Genomic DNA, 20,011 nt, shown 5'->3' with positions numbered 1-20,011 from the left:
ACTACTCTACTCTACTCTACTCTACTACGTACTACTACTACTACTACTACTACTACTACTACTACTACTACTACTACTACTACTACTACTACTACTACTACTACACACTACTACTACACACACACACACACACACACACACACACACACACACACACACACACACACACACACACACACACACACACACACACACACACACACACACACACAGGTGTACAGGGCCTACAATTTCCACACTTTTGTTAGCACCCTGTATGTAATGTAAATGTGAAGGGCGGGGTGTACAGTGGGTGTGGTCATTGAAAATGTGTTCTGATATATGTTCTTCACAGAAAATGAGCCAAGGCCATTGAGTGTGAGTGCGAAATAATAATTTATCATGTCATTTTTCTTTAGATGGATAATGAAAACGGGTCCCACAGATCCGAACACCATACAAGGGTTAAATCAAGCATGAAGCCTTCTTTACAACTAGAAATACAGAAAAAATACAACAAATGTGTTTGCTGTAAAGATAAAAGGAAATCTTTATTTTAGACAAAGCTGAATATACATTTTATGATTGTGACATGACTAAAAAGCCAACGTTTTTAAAGTCATTGTGCAACCCAAGGTATCTATAGTCATACTGAAACTCATAATGTTTCCGCTTTTCAAATCTCCACCTCAAATCATTCTGCGCATAAACCAACCATGTGTAAAGTATTCAAATGCAATATCAGGGATGTTTTATTAAATAAACAATATAACAATTAAAATTGAGTCATGTTACTGCATGTAGCTCAAAACCTACATAAGTAAAATTACTAACACATGTCTCTTCTTTCTTTTAACGTTCAGTCAAAGCATAACAATATTGTATCACTGAACATGGCTCAATTTCAACACTAAATGTAACAGTTTCTGACGAAACTGTGTGATGGCCTATTTTACATACCATTTGTAATAAAGACATGGGTCTGTAAAGTCCTTTGCTCTAAATAAACTTGAGTAAGGTGAAATTGGAAATAAGGCATATAAATGGCACAAACAAGAGAACAGAGTAATGCATCTGGCCAGTAAATGCATTTTTCTTCTGTCAAGCAAACAAACAGGTAACATAAAAACAAATATTTTAGTAATGCCAAGGTTGTGTAGTACACACCAGGCAGTGACCACAGCAAGGACAAAAGTTATGGTTCACCTCCAAGGACTTCGACAGGAGGCACCTCCATCGCCCCTTCAGTAGCCCGAAAGCGCGCTCTATGATGCTGCGCGCTTTGGCATGGCAGCCGTTGAAGCGGCTCTGTTCTCTCCCCTGTAATGGCTCCCGATACGGAGTTACGATGGTTATTGGGTGTACTATGCAGGGGTAGCCACTAGGGCTGCACGATTTGGGGAAATAATCTAATTGCGATTTTTCTGACAGATATTGCGATTGCGATTTGCGATATTTGTTTTTAAGTGACCCAACGGAAGTTAATTGTAAAATGCGACCATATTTCCGGCTAGGAAGGTCGTATCAACGTGCTCCCATCTCTAGCACCCCCGCAGCCAGAGCTACGAGTGAAAGAACTAAACTTACATGAAACTTCTGTTGGGTTGCTTTAAAGTCAAGCTTCAGTCTTCAGATTCACCCTGTAATATATGTAAAACATGTGATGGAGCATTACTAACCTGACTCAGATGCTTTGTTTCACCAAACCATCTAAAGCTCCATTGGAAGCCATTTGGAAAGGGCAGGCACTTTCAAAAGCACTTGGCAGGTGATTACTAACCTTCCAGAGTGAAAATGCGATCTCCCAGGGCGTCCACAATGTCATTGAGCGCGGCTTCATCGGTCACATTGAAAAAGTATTTCTCCTCTGGGTCGCTGGCGATAGACTTGATCTCCTTAATAAACGTCTCAGGGTCCTGCTGTCGGCGGATGTAATGACCCAAAACCTGGAGGCCAGCGTGAGAGAAAAAGTGAGAGGAAAACGATTTTAGAGAAGAGAATACGGTAAATGAATAAGCAGATAACACAAGCACTTTACAACATTGACAACATTAAGCTGGAAGCAGAGTAAGGAGGTGAAAGCAACAGAAACAGAGCACTTGCACAGACACTTTGGCATGTATCAGAGAAATCACTTCTCCATGTTTCTGAGGGATAATGAGAGGTATCATATAAGTCTGAAGGAGGACAAGAGATGTATTCTAAAGTAGCATAAGAGTTTCCTGGAACTGAAAATAAACAAACTCCATAGGTGCATTACTGCCTGTGTAACCTAATAGTAATTAAACAATACCTAAAGGCAACTCGAAAACATAAGAACGAAGGAAACGGTATCCACCAGAGATTTGTAAATTAGGAGCACAGCCCTAGCTGAGAGGTGAAGAGATGACTGATGCATAGGACATATTGTAGCAGCAGTTGCTTGTGGCTTAACGCCTGAAGTAAAAATGAGAAAATTCCATAAGAGAAATCAAAACCAGGAGTCTCCCCCTGTGACTCCAGCTGCCACGCTAACTAAGGAAATCCTCTGTTTTCAAAGGGCAAGGGATGTGGAGGGGTTTAGTGTGTAACGTGAAGAGAGCTTTCATATAAAGATGTACATTCAGATCTGGTAAATTCCTCTCAGGCTGCTGCTGGCTTTCACATAATCATAAACAGAGAAATAGAAGAATAAAGACAGGAAAGAGAAAGCCATAGAATATAAAACAAATTTCTAGATTTAATAGGACTTGGAAACGCAATGTAATTTGAATATATGAATACAATTGTACATACATGGCCCTGCTTAAACTGCTCTCCCACAAACACACACACTTCAGGCACTAATGTATAAAACACAGACTGCGATCTTGTTTTGGAAGATCTGTCCTCCCATGTGAGCCATTTTCACTCCACACGCACACAACCTACACACAGGCACTGCACAGAGAGCAGCATCAGAACATGGGCTCTATTACAAGAAGTGCTTACCTGTCATCACTTTTTGAGAAAACATTGACCACAAAACCCACCACATTTTATCTTGTTTTCTTCATACAGCTTTGTTTGTTTCCTTTTGTATTACAGGTTCTATACCTATCCTGTTGACTGTTTCTCTGACTGTCTGTTTCCGTCTCTCAAATTAAGGTTACATTAACCCTAACATTAGGTTGTTCACATGCAAAAGTTAGTAGCGAATCACATTTACCTAAATGTACTCAAGTCATTTTAAGTGAATTTAACTGAAACTGAAAGAGCAGTTGTTTTGCGGTACACTTTTTACTCTTACTCTTTTTTTACCCTTACTCAAAAGCATTTTCAATAGAAGGTATGCACTTCTACTCCATTACATTAAGCTATGCACAAACTACAACACTTGAAAATCTATAGATGGTCTCGGGAGAACATCCAGAGATAGCCTGAACACACACAAGCCTCTCCTTTGAGGATTAAGTTATTGACAAGCTTTTTCTGGTCACTTTGTTTTAAGGGATTAAACTTTACCTAAAAGTATGTATTTAGTCATTAACATGTTTCTGGATTTGGCACTTTAAGGACAATTAAGGTGCATTTCATATTCATAATTACCTTTTGAAACAAAATACATTCATTCCGTCCGTATGTGAGTATTTTTTTAAGAGACACATTTTTACTATTCAAGTAGTTATTTGACTAGATTATTATTAATGAACAATACTTTTCCTTAAGTACATTTTAGTAAGTGGACCCTTCCCTTTCACTGTGTGGTGGATGGATTGCCATGAAATTAGGCACCATGGATAACTAGCACAGAACAAACCAACCAAGCTGTATACAACCCAAACATCAGTGTTATCCAAACACAATGGGACCTCCTAGGTTTTGTAACTGTTCTCCATCCATAACTTACTAGGTATATCTGATCTTCATCGTCTACAGATATTTCTAAAGTGGCACTCCCCCTGCTCATTTCTCCTTTTCTGTGGTCCCCATTGGGGTCCCCAGCGTCTCTTGTGGGGAAGGGAGAGGTCTGCATCCCGCCCGGCCACCAGTCTGTCTGCCCCTCTGACACTAAACCATGCCGCCACTCAGTGTGCTTCTGTGTGTTGAGGGGGTCGGGTGGGGTTGGAAAGGAAGAGCTTTAGTTCCCACTCTGCTATTTTAGTAGACCAAAGGGGGTCATTTAGTCATTTAGGGGTGTTATTTTTTGGGGAGTGGTATTGTGTGGTTTCTTGAGGGAGTATACGCTCACCATACCACTTTCACACAATGTGTGAGGAATGTCAGGGATGCTCTACACACCCCACTGATAGTTAGTTGTTTGTGTGTTTTCCACATAGCTTCACTCATGTCATTGTACAAAGGACCTAAAACTCCAGATATAAGGATGATCTATTATCAGAATGACCATAGAGAGCTGATGAGATGTACTCACAGCGATGGCATATCTGGTGATGTTTCTGCTGATGCACTCACTCAGAGCGCCTTCCAGCTCCTCCCCGTCGTGTGACTCTCCGTCCGTCACTACGATCATGACCTTGTCGGCCCCATCCCTCGCTCCACGCTCAGCACTGAACGCCTCTGTGCTACAAACAAAGAAAGCAACAGACTGAGGTTAAAGAATATCATGCTACTTTGCTAAAATATCCATCTAAATGATCTTGAACCAAAAACAGAGAACACAAGAAAGAGTGTGAAGAAAAATGAGCAAGGAGTGAAAGAGCCAGAGGGAGAGTGGGGATACGAGGGAGTGTCAGACACATTCATAAAATCTCAAATAAACATAAGATAATATACAATTTCAAATTCTTCTCTGAGAAAATGAATAGCCAGCAAAACAATGAAAGTTGGATTGAAGTTCCTTCCCTTCAAGTAAGATAAACAAGTGGTCCAAATCACAACTGGTCTTTCCCACAACGATATTAGTCATAATTGGCACGCATACATTAGCTGCAGGTTGACTCGATTTGGTCATCGCATGCAGCGTGCGTGTGTCATTGCACACAGCGACCGCATCTGTGCATACCCATCAAGGTTGTGCCATGATACAGAGAGGAAATCTAAATGACAAACACACGGACAGACCAAGCCGCACCCTGTTTGTCTGCGAGAAACCTGTTCTCAGTGGGACCTCAGACCAACACACACACACACACACACACACACACACACACACACACACACACACACACACACACACACACACACACACACACACACACACACACACACACACAGTAGTCACAGCAAGTGAACTCAGTCATTTTCAGTCCTAACTCCAGCCCTTGTCTAAATATAACATTGTGGTCAGCCGCAAGAAACTCAGAGTTAAAAACAACCGTTTCCCCTATGCAGTCTCCAAATTACATAGGGTGCCGAGAAGGAGAAAGGAGAAGTAAATAGGAGAGAGAGGTGAAAGAGAAATATTGGAGTATAACAAATTAATGAGAAAGGCTGGATGAAATGCAGATAAACCTTAAGGTTACAAAAAGTATCAGAAAAGAGAGGAAAAACGAAAGAAGGTCATTTATAGGGAAAGAAAGAAATTGGTCATCCAAATTAAAAGAAAACAAAAGACAGTCATTTCAGGCTAAATATTACATCTGTAAAGTACAAGTCCTGCTCTGGTGTGGTATTAGGGTGTGTGGTGTTAAGAAATGTAAGATTGATTGACGTACAGTGAAATAAAAAAGATCAGAAGGATACAAAAGATGGGAGAAAAGTAGAGGAGAAAACTGTAAGGAGAAAACAAACAATAAGAAGGAAAAGTAGGAAGCACGAAAAAAAGGTGAGAGTAATAAGAGATGTGAAGAAGCAAGGAGAGATGCAAGAGGAGAGAAAGTGAGTGGAGCTAATTGGGAGGCCTGGTTGTATTTACAAGCCATTTTATGAAGTCAAAGCAGTGTGGTAATGACACAGCACAGTGGTCTGTGTGTGTACCGTTGGTGTGTATGTGAGTGAGCCGGAGTCTTAGACGGGTGGAGCAATATAAGAATTAGTGGCTTATCCAATTGTAGACGGCTGTTTGATGTTCATGCATTGGTCTGTCATTTACTTTGAATTCAAATTGTCCTCTGTGCACTCGATTAATGACATTTACATGTCAACATCACGCTGTGAGAAACCTACTTTTACAGTCTATGCTTTTTTCCATTCAGACATTTTTGTATTTCGAGCTCATTCGCTTAAGGGTTACCTAATTATAATTTGTTGGCATTATTTAGCTGAGAAGATCAATACCACCCTCAAGTCTGCATGAGTAAATATAACGCTACATTAGATTTGTTTGCCATTTTTTAGACAATAAGCAGGCCAAACAGTTAGCATGGCTTTCCAACAGTAATACAATCCACCTTCCAGCACCTTTAACTCTCACTAAATAACACGTTATGTGCTTTTTGTAATCTGTACAAAGTTTTAAAACAATGTGTTACAGTGTACAGGGGTTAGGAGATAGAGCATGAATGGATGCTGTGGAAGTTGAAGTGCAAGTATGTCTAGTCTTAGTCAAATAAAATCCTCAAATTTGTAACTTAAACTCTGACTTCAGGGCAAGTCTCAAGGTTTAAGTCTACAGTTCTTCAGTGTACTGATAGTCCACACAAAAAATTAAATGATAAAGAGCTTCCAGGGAGATATATTTAGGAGGTATAGCTATGTTCTTAGGTTTAGGGTTAAGTTTATAATAAGTACAAGGTTAGGGTAAAGGTTAAAGGTCAAACATGCAGTAAAGAGGGCTACAGTTGAGGTAAAGGGGACCAAGGAATGGATGTGGTGAATGTCAGCCCTTAAGAATGTAAGAATAGTCATAAAATGTGAACTTGAGTGTCTGTTTTGAGTCTTTATAAATGGTCTGTGTTGTTAATGTGTGTCTGTGTGTATTGTACAGTAGACCTGGGTGTCTGTGTGTGTACTTGTACAGCTGTAGGAGCCCGGCTTGGCTGGCCAGGCGGGGTCAGGCTGTGCCACACCTGCAGCAGTGCTGAGTCGGCAGCCGCCGGGTCCAGCTCAGCTAATCTCAGTGTTTTTCTACCCCGTCACCTTCCTGCCTGGTGCCAGCGCTGCTATCTGTCCATCTGTATGTGTGCGTGTATGAGCAGGAGTGCTGCTATGACCTCCTCTCAAAGTGATCTTAAATTATTTCAACACTGGAAACCTGGGCTTGATTTCCTACACACACACACTTGAGAAACATTTCTAAAGATTTGACTTCCGACGAACAATTTCTAAGTTTTTTCTTTTTTATTAGTCTACTGATGTGTTCTTACTATTTGACATTGAAAGATAAATAAGCAACGAAAAGTTACGAGTAGGAGCGTCTGGATTTCCCGTCACTGGTGTTGTAATGCCACAATTTTACTGGCTCCAATTTCCAGTCACTGCTTTTCAACTAACTTTAAATATTTCCTCTTAACCACTCCAACTTTTACCTTTTAAATGAACCAGAAAACAGGAACTTAGCAATTACCTGTGTGTGTGAGTGTGTGTGTTTGTGTGTCTGCCTGCCTTTGTGTAAGTTGAACACCTCTCCAAGACACACACATCCTAAAAAGGAATCCGTGGCCACACATCGGGTCTGGGTGTGGTGCTCCATGTGGGTATGACTTTAATAAAGCAGGAATTTTATTTTGAAAAGAAAGAGATATTTTAAGACATAGACGTTTTGACTGAGCCACTGACCCTCAACCTATGGAGCTGTTTTTTTAGACTCAGGTTTCCAGCTCAAATACCCTCAGCAGACTTCTACGAAGATGAAAACGTAGGCAACACATGTTAAAGAAGAGTATTTTAAAGATGGTATACAGTGGCATTCTAGGTGGCATTCATAAATGTTTTACTTTTAAGCTTTAATTTGGTCTCCACCAACTCCTGAGGGCTATACCTGTCTCTTTAGCTCCTAAACGCTCCACTACGTTCACTAGCTAGTCCCTAACCTTCTCTGCCTGCTGATGCTGGGAAAGTGGCGTATAGTGAGTTGTCAGAGATCGAGTTTAGGGTTTATTAATGTATATATGTGTGGGTTTTTCACTACTTTAAATTACGAAAAGTCATTTGGTCAGAACAAAATATTGATTAGAGCAACATTAGAGAAGACATAATAAGCACATTTCAAGTTCAAATTAATATGTTGGGAGTATAATACAACATGTTTACATTTTTTAATGTTCCAAAGTACTTAATTGTAATCATACTGTCGCCAAGTATGGTCTGTTCTCATTGTTTTTCAAGAAGGACAGGGGGTGGCATATTCTAATGCGTGTTCATGTGACATAGGAAGGGGAGCAAAAACTTGAATGACTTGTTGAATCAGTGACCAAGCATCTTACAAAAAGCTGATTGGGTTTTCTGTTTTCACAGTTTGGGGCAGGCACTCTAGATACCAATATGTATATGTATACAACAATTGAAACAGGGATTTTACTTTATACATCTCCTTTAAGTACACAATGTAACACAACTAATCCTTGTGTAATTTCCTGGTCAGCTGTAAATCAAAAGCAGCCTGGTGAGATCATATACTGGAGCATATTACAGACTATAAGAAAATAGACCTCATTGTCATTATAACTAAAAATTACACAGTGACATATTTAGAAAAAAATAACAAAAATGTTATAGCAAAATCAAAACAGCCAGACAGTTTCCAGCGAGCCTGCCAAATCTACAGTATGTACAGTATAGCACAAGGAGCATCAGCCAGTCAGACTGCAGTAATAGTGATTGACAGGCCTACCAGGCAGTCTGGATAGCGAATGCCGTGCGCGTCTCTCTTCCCTCCTGTCTGCTGATGTTCTTTGCGGCCTCCACAACCGCCTGTGTGGTCTGGTAGTCCTTCAGAGACCACTCGTGGACTGCTACCTCACCATACTGCAGTATACCAACCTGAATGCACACACATACACAAACACATAAGTATTTCAACAATGCCACATGTTCATGGTTGTGCTGACATTTAATCGTGGAAAGCATCATCTGAGACTCTTGTTTCTGGTGAGCTATCTCTTTAAGTATAAATCCTGTTGTTAAAGCAAACAGTGCACTTGGGGAATTTTTGAATTCATTCAAAAACCAAAGCTATTTCCTTTTCACCTCACATTGCCTGCTACCCCTTACCCTCCCTTTTCAAAACCCAAACCCCTTCTTGTTGTTCAGCTTAAAAAAACGTCCCCAGTTCCCCCCCTCCGACTTCCATTCCTCCCTAACCTCAAGCTAGTGCTGCTCACGTCTCTTTACATTACTAAAGCAATCCATTTTGGTCATTTTTGCCATACTAGTTCTTTATACGTGTCACTGTGCATGTTTTCACTCAAGGGACTATATTGTCTTACTCTTCTGGGCAACAGCTATGGGGTTCCAGAGATTTATGTGGGGGACTCACTCAGAATCTAACCCACAAGTTTCTATTACTAATGTAAATGATATTTATATGCAGTGCAAATACACATGGACATGCAATTTTACCTGCATCTGGTCCAAGCTGATGTGGAACTTGCTGAGGATGTTGCTGAGAAAGTTCTGGACTTCATACCAGGGGTAGATACTGTTAGAGCCATCCAGCACAATCACAATGTCCATGTATGTGGAGCACCCTGCCACACGAGGGGGTTACAAAAAAACATTTGGTTGGCAAAAACAGGCCCATGCAGCTTGATTCTCTGCCTCAATGTGTGTGTGTGCAAATGTGTGGTTACTTTGCGCTGTGGGAGCGATGGCCTCTCGTGGCTTTAGGTCATCGCTGACAGAGGCACAGATGCCAGTGCTGAACATAGACGTACCACACTCCTGAGACCACAGAGGGGCACATGCCTGACAAACACACACAGGCAAAGACATCAACATCTTTCTGACAGGTGAAACATTCTGAATCATTCTGAGTTCCAAATGTTTGTGTTATGCTCACAAGAAGTGTAGGTGTTTTTTTTGTTGGTTATAAAAGGGTTTTAACGCGTAGACAAATGTGGTTAGGTGACTGAATAAACACAGAAAAAATACCAAGTGAGGGCAAATGGGGAACAAAAAGCAAACAAGTCATGAGAGTTTCCAGTAATGGAAAACTACAATGGTGTGGTTTGGGGGACAGAGAAACGAGGGAGAGGCAGAGAGTTGGAGGCTATTGTTGACTCGCTGGCAGTCACTTTTGTCGAGAGTGGTTAAACAGAGCTCCAACACCAGACCAGAAGAGCAATTTAAATCTGAATGTGCTAAATAAAAGGGGCTGAAAGTGGGGGGGGGTCGTAAAAAAAAATATTTCTGTCTTCAAAGCACGCCGTTTATTTGGCTTTCATACCAAGAGGGAGCAAAAAGGGGGGAAGTGCGGAATGAAAAGATAAAAGAGAAACTCATGCAAACGGTAGAGAGACAAAAGGGAGAGACCAAAAATGGGTGAAATGAGGGAAGAATGAGAAAAAGAGAAACATCCTGGTTTTGCTCGCCCTGTCATTATAGACGGGTTTCTCCTCAGGCACATAGACAGGCAGGGAAGAAGGGATGGAGCGAGGGATGAGAGAAAAGAAGGAGGGAGATCACAGAGGAAAGCGAGAGAGGTGCAATGGCTTTTGGTAGGTCTGTCATTAACAAAGGTCCGGAGACGCATTCCGATCCTGTTATAGACCTGACCACTAGGGTTAAGATAAACACACACACACACACACATTGAAGTAGGCTAAACTGGATGGCGTTCGTGAACTGTACACGACTCCACACCCAGAGCAGCAGTAAAATCAGACACCAAAACATGTGAGCACAATTGCTTTACTTACACACACACACACACACACACACACACACACACACACACACACACACACACACACACACACACAAAAGTAACAAAGTAAGTCAAACACACGCACACAACACACATTTCTCCTTTTTAGCCCAGTTAGACGTGTATTCCTACGGGAGGAATTGGAGAGCAACAGCGAGATGTGTGTATCAGAGATATAGAGTGTTAGAGACTCAGACTCATGTTAACCCTCCTGTTGTCTTCGGGTCAAATCTGACCTTTTTACTACTTTCATCAATCATAACCTTTTTGTTTTACATTTGATTGCATTAAGGCTTTATGATATCCTTCACAGTAGACATTTGAACATAAGAAATTGCTGATCACCACCTTCATTGCATTTTGGATGATTTAGTCAACTTTGTAGCACCCATGGTGTTCCCGGTCAAAAATGACCACCATAAAGAAAAGGAATTAGTAACCATCCGGATCAGATAAAACACACACACACACACACACACACACACACACACACACACACACACACACACACACACACACACACACACACACACACACTCACACAGATACTATAGATGTGTGTGTGTCCCCTTATGTGCCCATCCCCCCACATGGATCAAACCTGGCACACGCAATACATGTTCAGTGTCTATTCTTTGTATATTTACTGCAGTTGTTCATGTATACCNTTTTAACGTCGATTTATAAGAATATCTCAATTTAAATTAACATTAAGACTGTTGTGATGTCTTCACCCCTATGCCAGCTGCTCTCCCTGCACTGTTGTCGGACAACAGTGCAGGGAGAGCAGCTGGCATAGGGGTGAAGACATCACAACAGTCTTAATGTTAATTTAAATTGAGATATTCTTATAAATCGACGTTAAAAAAGGCCACATTTTTTTCTAACGCATCTTCCCCCAAAAGTCTCACTCCTACTTTTTACTGAAACTTGGCAGCCCTTTGAAAAACACAGTCTACCATGCAGTTTCTTCTGAGGTATAGAAAAGTGGCCAGTTTATGATGTAAGATTCTAATTAAGTTTTGTGTAAGAGCATTCTCTTACTCACGTTAACAATTAATCATGGACGCAGCAGGCAAACTAGCATTTCCTCTTGTCTGCAAAGTTAATGGCGATGAAGTAAGATTTTAAAATTACTTCCACTCATATAATATACTATTAACATGTGAGCAGAGTGATGAATGAGACTAATTGTGGGCAACGCTGCATTTTAATTAAGCAGCAGTCTTAAGCGAGCAATTGTCATTGTTAAAGTAAACTCTCCATTGCAATTATGCTGCTCTATTCATGTGTAACATAATGGCTTGATGACAGTTCTTTGTTGGCTTACAGTGGGAGCATAATTGTGTTCTTTCATACATAAAAAGGAACATCTCAATTTGTTCTCTTAAGTAACACTCGTTAGGCAATAAGGTGAAGGTTGCAGCTTCATACATGTTGCCAGCCTCTGAATAGCTATTGGACATTCTTTTTTTGTATTGGGCACATTTTTCTGATTTTTTATTTTTTTGATCTGGCAGAAGTTTAAAATAAAGGAAATATCCATTGTGGTTCAGTTTGGAAAAGTTTAAAAATAATGTTTAACATTACATTGCATATTCATTACGATACCCTTTCCTTTTCTTTAGGTCATGTTCCTTTGTTAATCAAGCAAAGTCTCCTATTAAGTCCAGTGGCTGGTACGAGGTGGCCTTAGTTCCTTAAGGACTTCAGTCCAACTCATTTGCTAGGATTTCAGGGTAAATTGAGGCTGTTCAAACTATAGTACGGCTATATTGTAGCTTTCTTTAACACTTTATTGAGGGTTTTTGATTAATAATTGTTCTGAGGAGGGTTTACATAAAATGCAAGACCTAATAACTGCTTTTATATAAATAGGAGATTTGTGGTTAACATTTAGAATCAAATTAAATGTATTTTCATTATGGATTGATCTTTCCACTGCAATTGGTTTAAACAATTTTCTTAATTTGTATTTGTATGTTTCTTTGATGAGAATATCAAAAAACCTGAACCTGACTTTTAGCTGTTCACATGCATGCTCCCAACAAGGGGAAACGTTTTAATCAAGAGAAAAGTGACCTTTCTTGCAGGTAAACCATTAGACTTAACTTTGTCTTATTCTGCAAACTACATGGCAAACATGTTGACTGTCAGAGCAACAGGTAGCTGGCAATAGTATTTGGCCTTGGTGGAGATCTCTATTCTATTGGCTGCTTTTTCTTTCCTCTGCCCACTTAGCGTGAGAGAAATAAAGGGCCATGAGACCTCTCCCTTGGGAGGAAAGAGAGCAGACAGTCTTTTTGCGGGAGGAACAGACACAGTTAATGGGAGGAAAGAGGCTTTGTTTGTGTGTGTGGCTTGTCCGTGTTTTCCTTCTCTTTTCCTATGCCAGGCTTAAAATGAAATTGATTTTTCCTTTTGCTTTACAACATCTTTACATTCACGCAGTAACTTGAGGACAAGAAAACAACTGGTCTGACAAGAATACACAAGACACGATCAAAGCAAGGCTGATTACAGCCATTATGATTGCCCCATGTGCGAGTGTGTTCATTCAGAACTTTATCTCCTTTTTAAATGACAATATCACAATCAGTGCATGGCCATTCCCACAATGAGTGTACCACCACTGTGTCTGCTATGATTGGGAGCACAGTTAGAGAGTGCAGCTTGAAAGTGGACAGTCTGTGCTGATTGGTGATATAGACTTTCAATGTTTTTTCACCACATCAAAAGAAGAGCCGATGATTGCTCCCACATATATCCCTAAAAAACACTTTTTTTTTTTGTTCTAGATGAAGAAACCCATGTTTTGATATCATGTAGATTGTCATTACTCTTGCTGGCATCTTAATCATAACGCAATTTGATTCTTTTTTTGTCAGCACCAAAGGATGATTGTATTTGCCTTTTTATAGTTCGCAAATCTGAGCAGCTGCTGAATTTAAGCAGATGCAGGAGCCCCCTACTGACCTTGTTTTTGCATCCTTTTTCCTGCATGTTAGACCAGAAGCTTTTGAAAAGTCTTTCTCAGAAGACCTCCCTCTCTCATTTAGCCCTTCTCATCCTCTAACCACAAGGGCCACTGAAGGCTGAAAATGTGCAGTGGAAGGTTGTAAAGGCTGAAAGCCTGCTGAGAGAACTGAGGCAGGTCACTGGGTTAGGCCAGGATGTTTGGCCGCTCTTGGCCCATCACATCTCTCTGTTGATATTTGTTTGGAAGGCACTGACTATCAACTTGCTTTGATGTGAAGGTATGTAGGACTTGTAGATGTGTTCAGCAAGGAATTCAAATATGGTTTTCCCCATGGTTTTCACATAAATAGAACAGCGTGAAACATTACATTTGTTGTGGATGCTAATGGCAAATTAGAAATGAGCACTCGCCAGCGCGTGTGTCTTCTTCGCTATATATTTGTTTGAAATTACAAAGGTATTGATAATAATTAACATTTAGAAGACACAATATATTGTTTTCAAGTCTGCAACGTGCTGTGACCATGCTCTATGTCCTTCTCATGTCATCATTCAGCTCACACATCCGACTTCAAATCATAGGAAAACACATTCAAAACCAAACATGCTCACATTACAGTCCCATACCACGTAGAGCCCCGTTGGCGCAAAGCAATTACAAAGCCAACACACACACACAAAGCCAAAGTCCTCAGGCAGCCGAAGAGAGACAAATTACCTCCCTGTCAGATAAAATCAGCCTCGACATCATTTAATTAATTTCAGTGTATATTAGCATTTCTTATTGTGATTTTTCCTCCTCTTTCTGCAGTGTTTCTGTCCTCCTCCAAGACTTGTCCCGAGGAAAATATCACTTTGAAAAATGAGCAGCCCTCTTTTCCGTCTATTCCTCTGGGCGCTTTTGCTCTTCTTCCTTTAAATAACAACTGTATATTTGTGTATGAGATGTGCTTGAACCTAAGGCTTTATTTTAAAAATGTCCCCCTTGTCATTTGATATAACATATTTTCCCCCTGATTTAACCCTAAAGGGTCTAAAACAATCTGAACCCTCCTCAAAAAGAACATGTTCATATCATTTGTCAGCGATCCAGTCGTCTGATTTGAGAGAGATTTTACATTTGAAAGTCCTTAGCTGTAGCAAGAATATCTGGCAGGTCATCACTTGCTTTGTTCCTCCTCATAATGATAATGCATTAGCGTTCTGTTGTATTGATGCAACAATATTTTCCATTAAATGTATTTTAATTTAATTTGGAAGAAGCTTGAATAGCCTGTGTAGAGTGGCTTGTATGCATGCATATGCAGTGATTTACACTCCTGAAAATATCACTTTGTTTCTGAAAACTATCATTATAGTGGACTGTGCCAACATTGAAATTATAATCACGCTCTTGGGTTGGACCATTGATTTCAAAACCATTTGGGACATACAATAATGGAGTCTCACTAATCTGCACTCTAATCTCTCTTTCACTTCTCATGGTAATTCATAATGTGAGGGAATGTGTGAAACTACTGCTACAAGTGCACCGCTGCACTAGAAGATGTCGGTAGTGGATGCAGACCGTCCGTATGTGAGTGTATGGGCTGTTGTTCCCTCCCTCACTCTGTGAATCGTACACAGTAGTGTGAAGGGGACCTTTCAACACTATAGTGAATGCTATGATGCAGATTTCTTTATGTAAACAATCATGTATTAAGATGCACAACACAGAATCTTTCATTTGTGTACCTCTCTTTTACAACTGATAAAGGAGAGATCTATTCCCAAAAAATAAGGTAAACATTGAACCCTAGAACAGTGTTTGACTGCTTCACTGACATTTCATTATATATAAATATAACAACGTATGTGATGGACCCCAGGTTGTTAGAAATATCATTGTGCAAACCGCCTATACTGTAAGGCCCTACTCAACAGGAAGTGCATGTGGTTGTTTTTAACTATTGTACATGGGCTAATGTCATTCTCTTAAAGGTGACCTATCATGCAAAATGCACTTTTGTACGTCTTTTATACATGAATATGTGTCCCTGGTGTTCCAGGGAACTCACCAAGTGTCAGAAAACACAACCCTCTCTATTTTCCTCCATACCCAAATCTCTTAAAAAGGTGCTGCAACGGATCTGATACAGACTGATCCAGATTTGAACACTTCTGTGACGTCGCAGAAGTGGCGCTACGGCTATTGGACCAACTCCACCAATCAGGAGGAGACAGCCACGGACATTGCTGTTCGAAAGCGCTGGAGACGCTGTAGTACATATGCCAGGCCTGTAGATGGTGCTGTTCTCACAGAATCAGCCCATGCACAGACGGTGTTAAATTGAGCGAAATGAAATGAGGAATGGCTAAAATGCATGATCTGTTTGGTATTTTGAAAAATAAAAAGTATAAATATGCCTTATATCGGTATGGTCCTACACTATATTATAAAAATATAGCATGATAGGTCCACTTTAACATAGCAGGTTTCAGGCTAAACACAGGAATTCGGCTTTGGTCTTAAGCGGCTGAGGCATTTATTAACTCATGAGTAGCCCAATCTGTACGCACACTCCAATAACTTGCTATTCACTGGTGGAAACCCTGCTGCTTACAGCTAACTAGCTCTCCTCCCAGTGACAGAAATAACAGCATGAGAAGAAGGCTCCGTTGTGTTCCTTCCAAACACATTTTCTGTATTAAAAAAGGATTCCATTAATATTGAGCCCTGTTACACTGGCAGCTTAACATAACAGCCATCCAGAGTCCTTTATTAATTATGGTCATGGTCTTGCATGTCATTTTAAGAATGTTTCATGATTCTGTTTATTCCTTCCAAACGGAGGCCTTGTTGTCATCATCCTACTTCTACATGGTCTCTCTGTTTCTCTTCTTTTCTCCTTTACTCTGTTTTGTTCTCAGTTAATCCCCTACTTTGCACACAAAGTCACGACCAGACATTCTCCTATCCACTCAACACCACCGAGGGATGACACTATCTGATATCTTCCTAGCAGATTATGGCCTTAGTTTGCAGCACCATAAACAAGTACCTGATCAAGACTCTGTGTCACGGATTAGAAACAATGTACGGTAGAATTGACACAGGTAAAGCTGCAAAATGTCAAGGAAGCTTGGTTCTTTATTGGTTTTCAGCTCAATGGTAGTACAAAAGTGTGGGAGACATTGTCTTGTATTTGAAAGAAAGCATCCACAGCCATGGTGAAAAAACGTGTTAGGTTCTTCAAAAAATATGTTGGGAGCTCTCAGCCTGAAAAATATAAACAGTAAAATATGTTTTTCCATTTTAATAGCTGAAAAACTTGCAGTCACTTTCTCTGTGCACTCTGTTTCCAAAGATTATTGAGATGCAGAGAAGGGAATAGGTGCCACATATAATCAAAGGGGCAATATCGTTCCCCATGTTATTTATACATGGTCATTTTCCATCGACAACACTATTTGGTCTTCATAACAAGAAATCTCAGGATAAAACATCACAGGACACAATTAATGAACAAATAAAATACATGTTATGTCTGAGAAATACAGTGAAGAAACACAACATCAATGAACACTTCCTTGTCATTGTGAGCTATTTTATAGCCGTAGTGCATCCCTCCCGACTCTACTAATCTTTCTCTCGGTAGCAATATTTGGGTCAAAAATCATACCCTTTTTCATACCCTCTTTACTGTTGCTATCATTTTTTTTTATGTTTGGTAATCTTATTTTCTTGGCTTTATCCCTTCAAAATCTTATTTTTGCCCAGGAAAAAGAGCTGTGAAACATATTGTGCTGCAAACTTGTCTCCTTTCGCCGAGTTTTGACATTTGTAGGTAAAATATAAAGCCCCTGCTACATGATGCAGTCACTTTGGAACCAAAAGTAATGTATTCTTCTTGCTTTGTCACAGATCCAAAATCTAACGTGTTGTTTATTTTTATTTAAATGTTCAGTTTTAAATTGAAATAATACAGAAAAAAGCAGCAAATCCTCACATTCAAGAATCCAGTTCCCTGACATTCAGAGTAAATAACTGATAAGAAGACTATCCGTGAGTACATTTGTTTCTGATGGCAGAGGTTTAATTAGATTTCTGCCAGCTTTTTTCCTCTTGATACTTTTTTGTTAAAAAAACCTTCCACTAACTACAAATAATTGTGAGGGGGTTGCCCTTTCCCCCTTAAATTAGAAATAAACCATGAATCGGCTGTGTCCATACAGAGGAAAATATAAAAGTAAGGAAGGACACTCTTTTTTTTTCTCATTGGAAGGGGGTGTTTCAGGATCTAATTGATGAATAGCAGCCATAACTGGGAGCTGCGTCCTTCAATTGAACTTTAATTTATATGTGCATCAATCATTTCCCCCCTTTTATAACATAATGGATACTCACAGCTCTGATTATGGTGCGTTTTGTCCTTGTGATGTGACTTTGTGTGCGTGTGTTTGTTTGTGTCTCTGTGTAAGAGAGAGAAAACAGAGATTTTTCATCGGCCATGGTAAACATGGGGTGAGGATATCTCGCTTCCAAAGCAAGTTTGTCCCTCTCTCCTTCTGTCTCCATTATGTAGTAAACAGGGCCTCAGCTGTGCTCTTTGCACGCTCCACCATTCAAGTATTGAATTGTATGTCCTTCGTACCGACAAACCAAAGCCATGTGAAAGGGACAACAATCTGGGGAATTTGTTTTTGTGTTTTTAATCGAGTATGCAAGGTCATATTATTGTGACTTGCATCAGATTTGTGGTCAAAAAGGTTGATCAATTCAGGAAAAGATGTGGTTAGGGGAATAGGGTTCAAATTAGTCGTTGGGATGAAAAAGGGAAAACAATGTTATTTTTCAATGCAATTGGGTATGCTTATTTTGGAAGAAATGTAACAAGGTCAAATTTGCCAAAGCCTCATGTAAAAGTGTGAGAAAAGTTATAAATGCCCAAATCACAGAATGTTTATGGCATGGCGAATACAGTCGCTGCTTTATTTATGTCTATGTGACGTTGGAAGGAGCAGCTACAACGTTAACTTAGCCTGATCGATCAGATCTCCATTCAGGAAACACACATTTAAAAGGGTATCGCCTACCGTCTTGTGTAGACACGCATTAATTCATGGTATTTACAAACCGGTATCAGTATGTTGTTATTTCGAAATCAACGTGTACCATAGTATCTACATGGAGATAAGCCCCGCCCCCTCGCCAGCCCTTTGTTTGAAAGACGTAAACACAGCTGACAGCCTTGGTTTAACTCGAGCAATTAGAGCGTCTAGTGCAGGGGTCGGCAACCCGCGGCCCTCGAGCCGCATGCGGCCCTTTAAGCCCTCTGCTCTGGCTCCCTTGAGCTTAGACAAAAATAAGAAGAAAATAAAAGTATTTGTAGGACTATTTATATTTTGTTGCATGGTTGAAAATGTTTCGTATCTTGTATTTTGAGGTGATACTGTGACACATAAATAAAAAACAAAACGTTTTTAATTAGGTCAACTAAAATATGCGTCACATCCTGCTACGGTCGCGCCTGCGCCTTTTCCTGCGGGTGAATAACCTGACCCCCGGTTCGATGAGCAAACTATGGATAAATCAAAGAAAAGTACCGGAGGAACACAGGATTTAATTCTGAAAAGAGTTATATGTTTTCACAGCAAACGATGCTGGTTTACCGGTATGTTTGATATGTAGAGAGAAGTTGTCAACGGTGCTGCAGCCTTTACGTATCGAGGAACAACACGGAGAGGAAGACAGCTGACGATCTTCAGTCATAATCTAATTCAATGGGGTATGTAATTTATTTCAGAAAACACTTTTTGTTATATTCCATGGAATGCTCTTAACGTCCCGATAGCAATGAATATATTAAATGCTTTGACAATAAATACATAAAAAAAATAATCTCTGGAAGCCGTAGCGCTGTAAAAAGCACGACCAATCATCTGAGCCGGCCCGGCTAAAATAACTGGATGGCCTACCTGCCGGTCAGCCTTCCATCGGTGCACAAACTTATCTCGTGCCCTCATTGGTCATGTGCGCGTGCGTGTGTGTTGGAGGAGGGGCTCTGTCAGGAAGTCTGAAGGAAGGGGCAGTTTTTTTCCGGTTGTGTATTTTCAAATTCTAGCGCACTCGAGCTGGTTTCTCCATTCTTACCACACCGTTAACTCTTTTTAGGGTGCAGCTATATGTTTTATTTATTTCAAAGTGGGCACATTTTAATTATGTATATTTCCTTCAAATGTGCAGAGCACTCCCCAAGTCCTGTGTTTAATTTATTTTAAAGTAGTAGTCTGTGTATTATTTTTAATTCTCCTTATAGGAGTTCTTTGTTTCTTATTAGAGGTTAA

This window comes from Notothenia coriiceps, unplaced genomic scaffold, assembly GCF_000735185.1.
Source record: "Notothenia coriiceps isolate Sejong01 unplaced genomic scaffold, NC01 NC01_scaffold00035350, whole genome shotgun sequence".
Taxonomy (NCBI): domain Eukaryota; kingdom Metazoa; phylum Chordata; class Actinopteri; order Perciformes; family Nototheniidae; genus Notothenia; species Notothenia coriiceps.
This window is presented reverse-complemented; position numbering follows the sequence as displayed.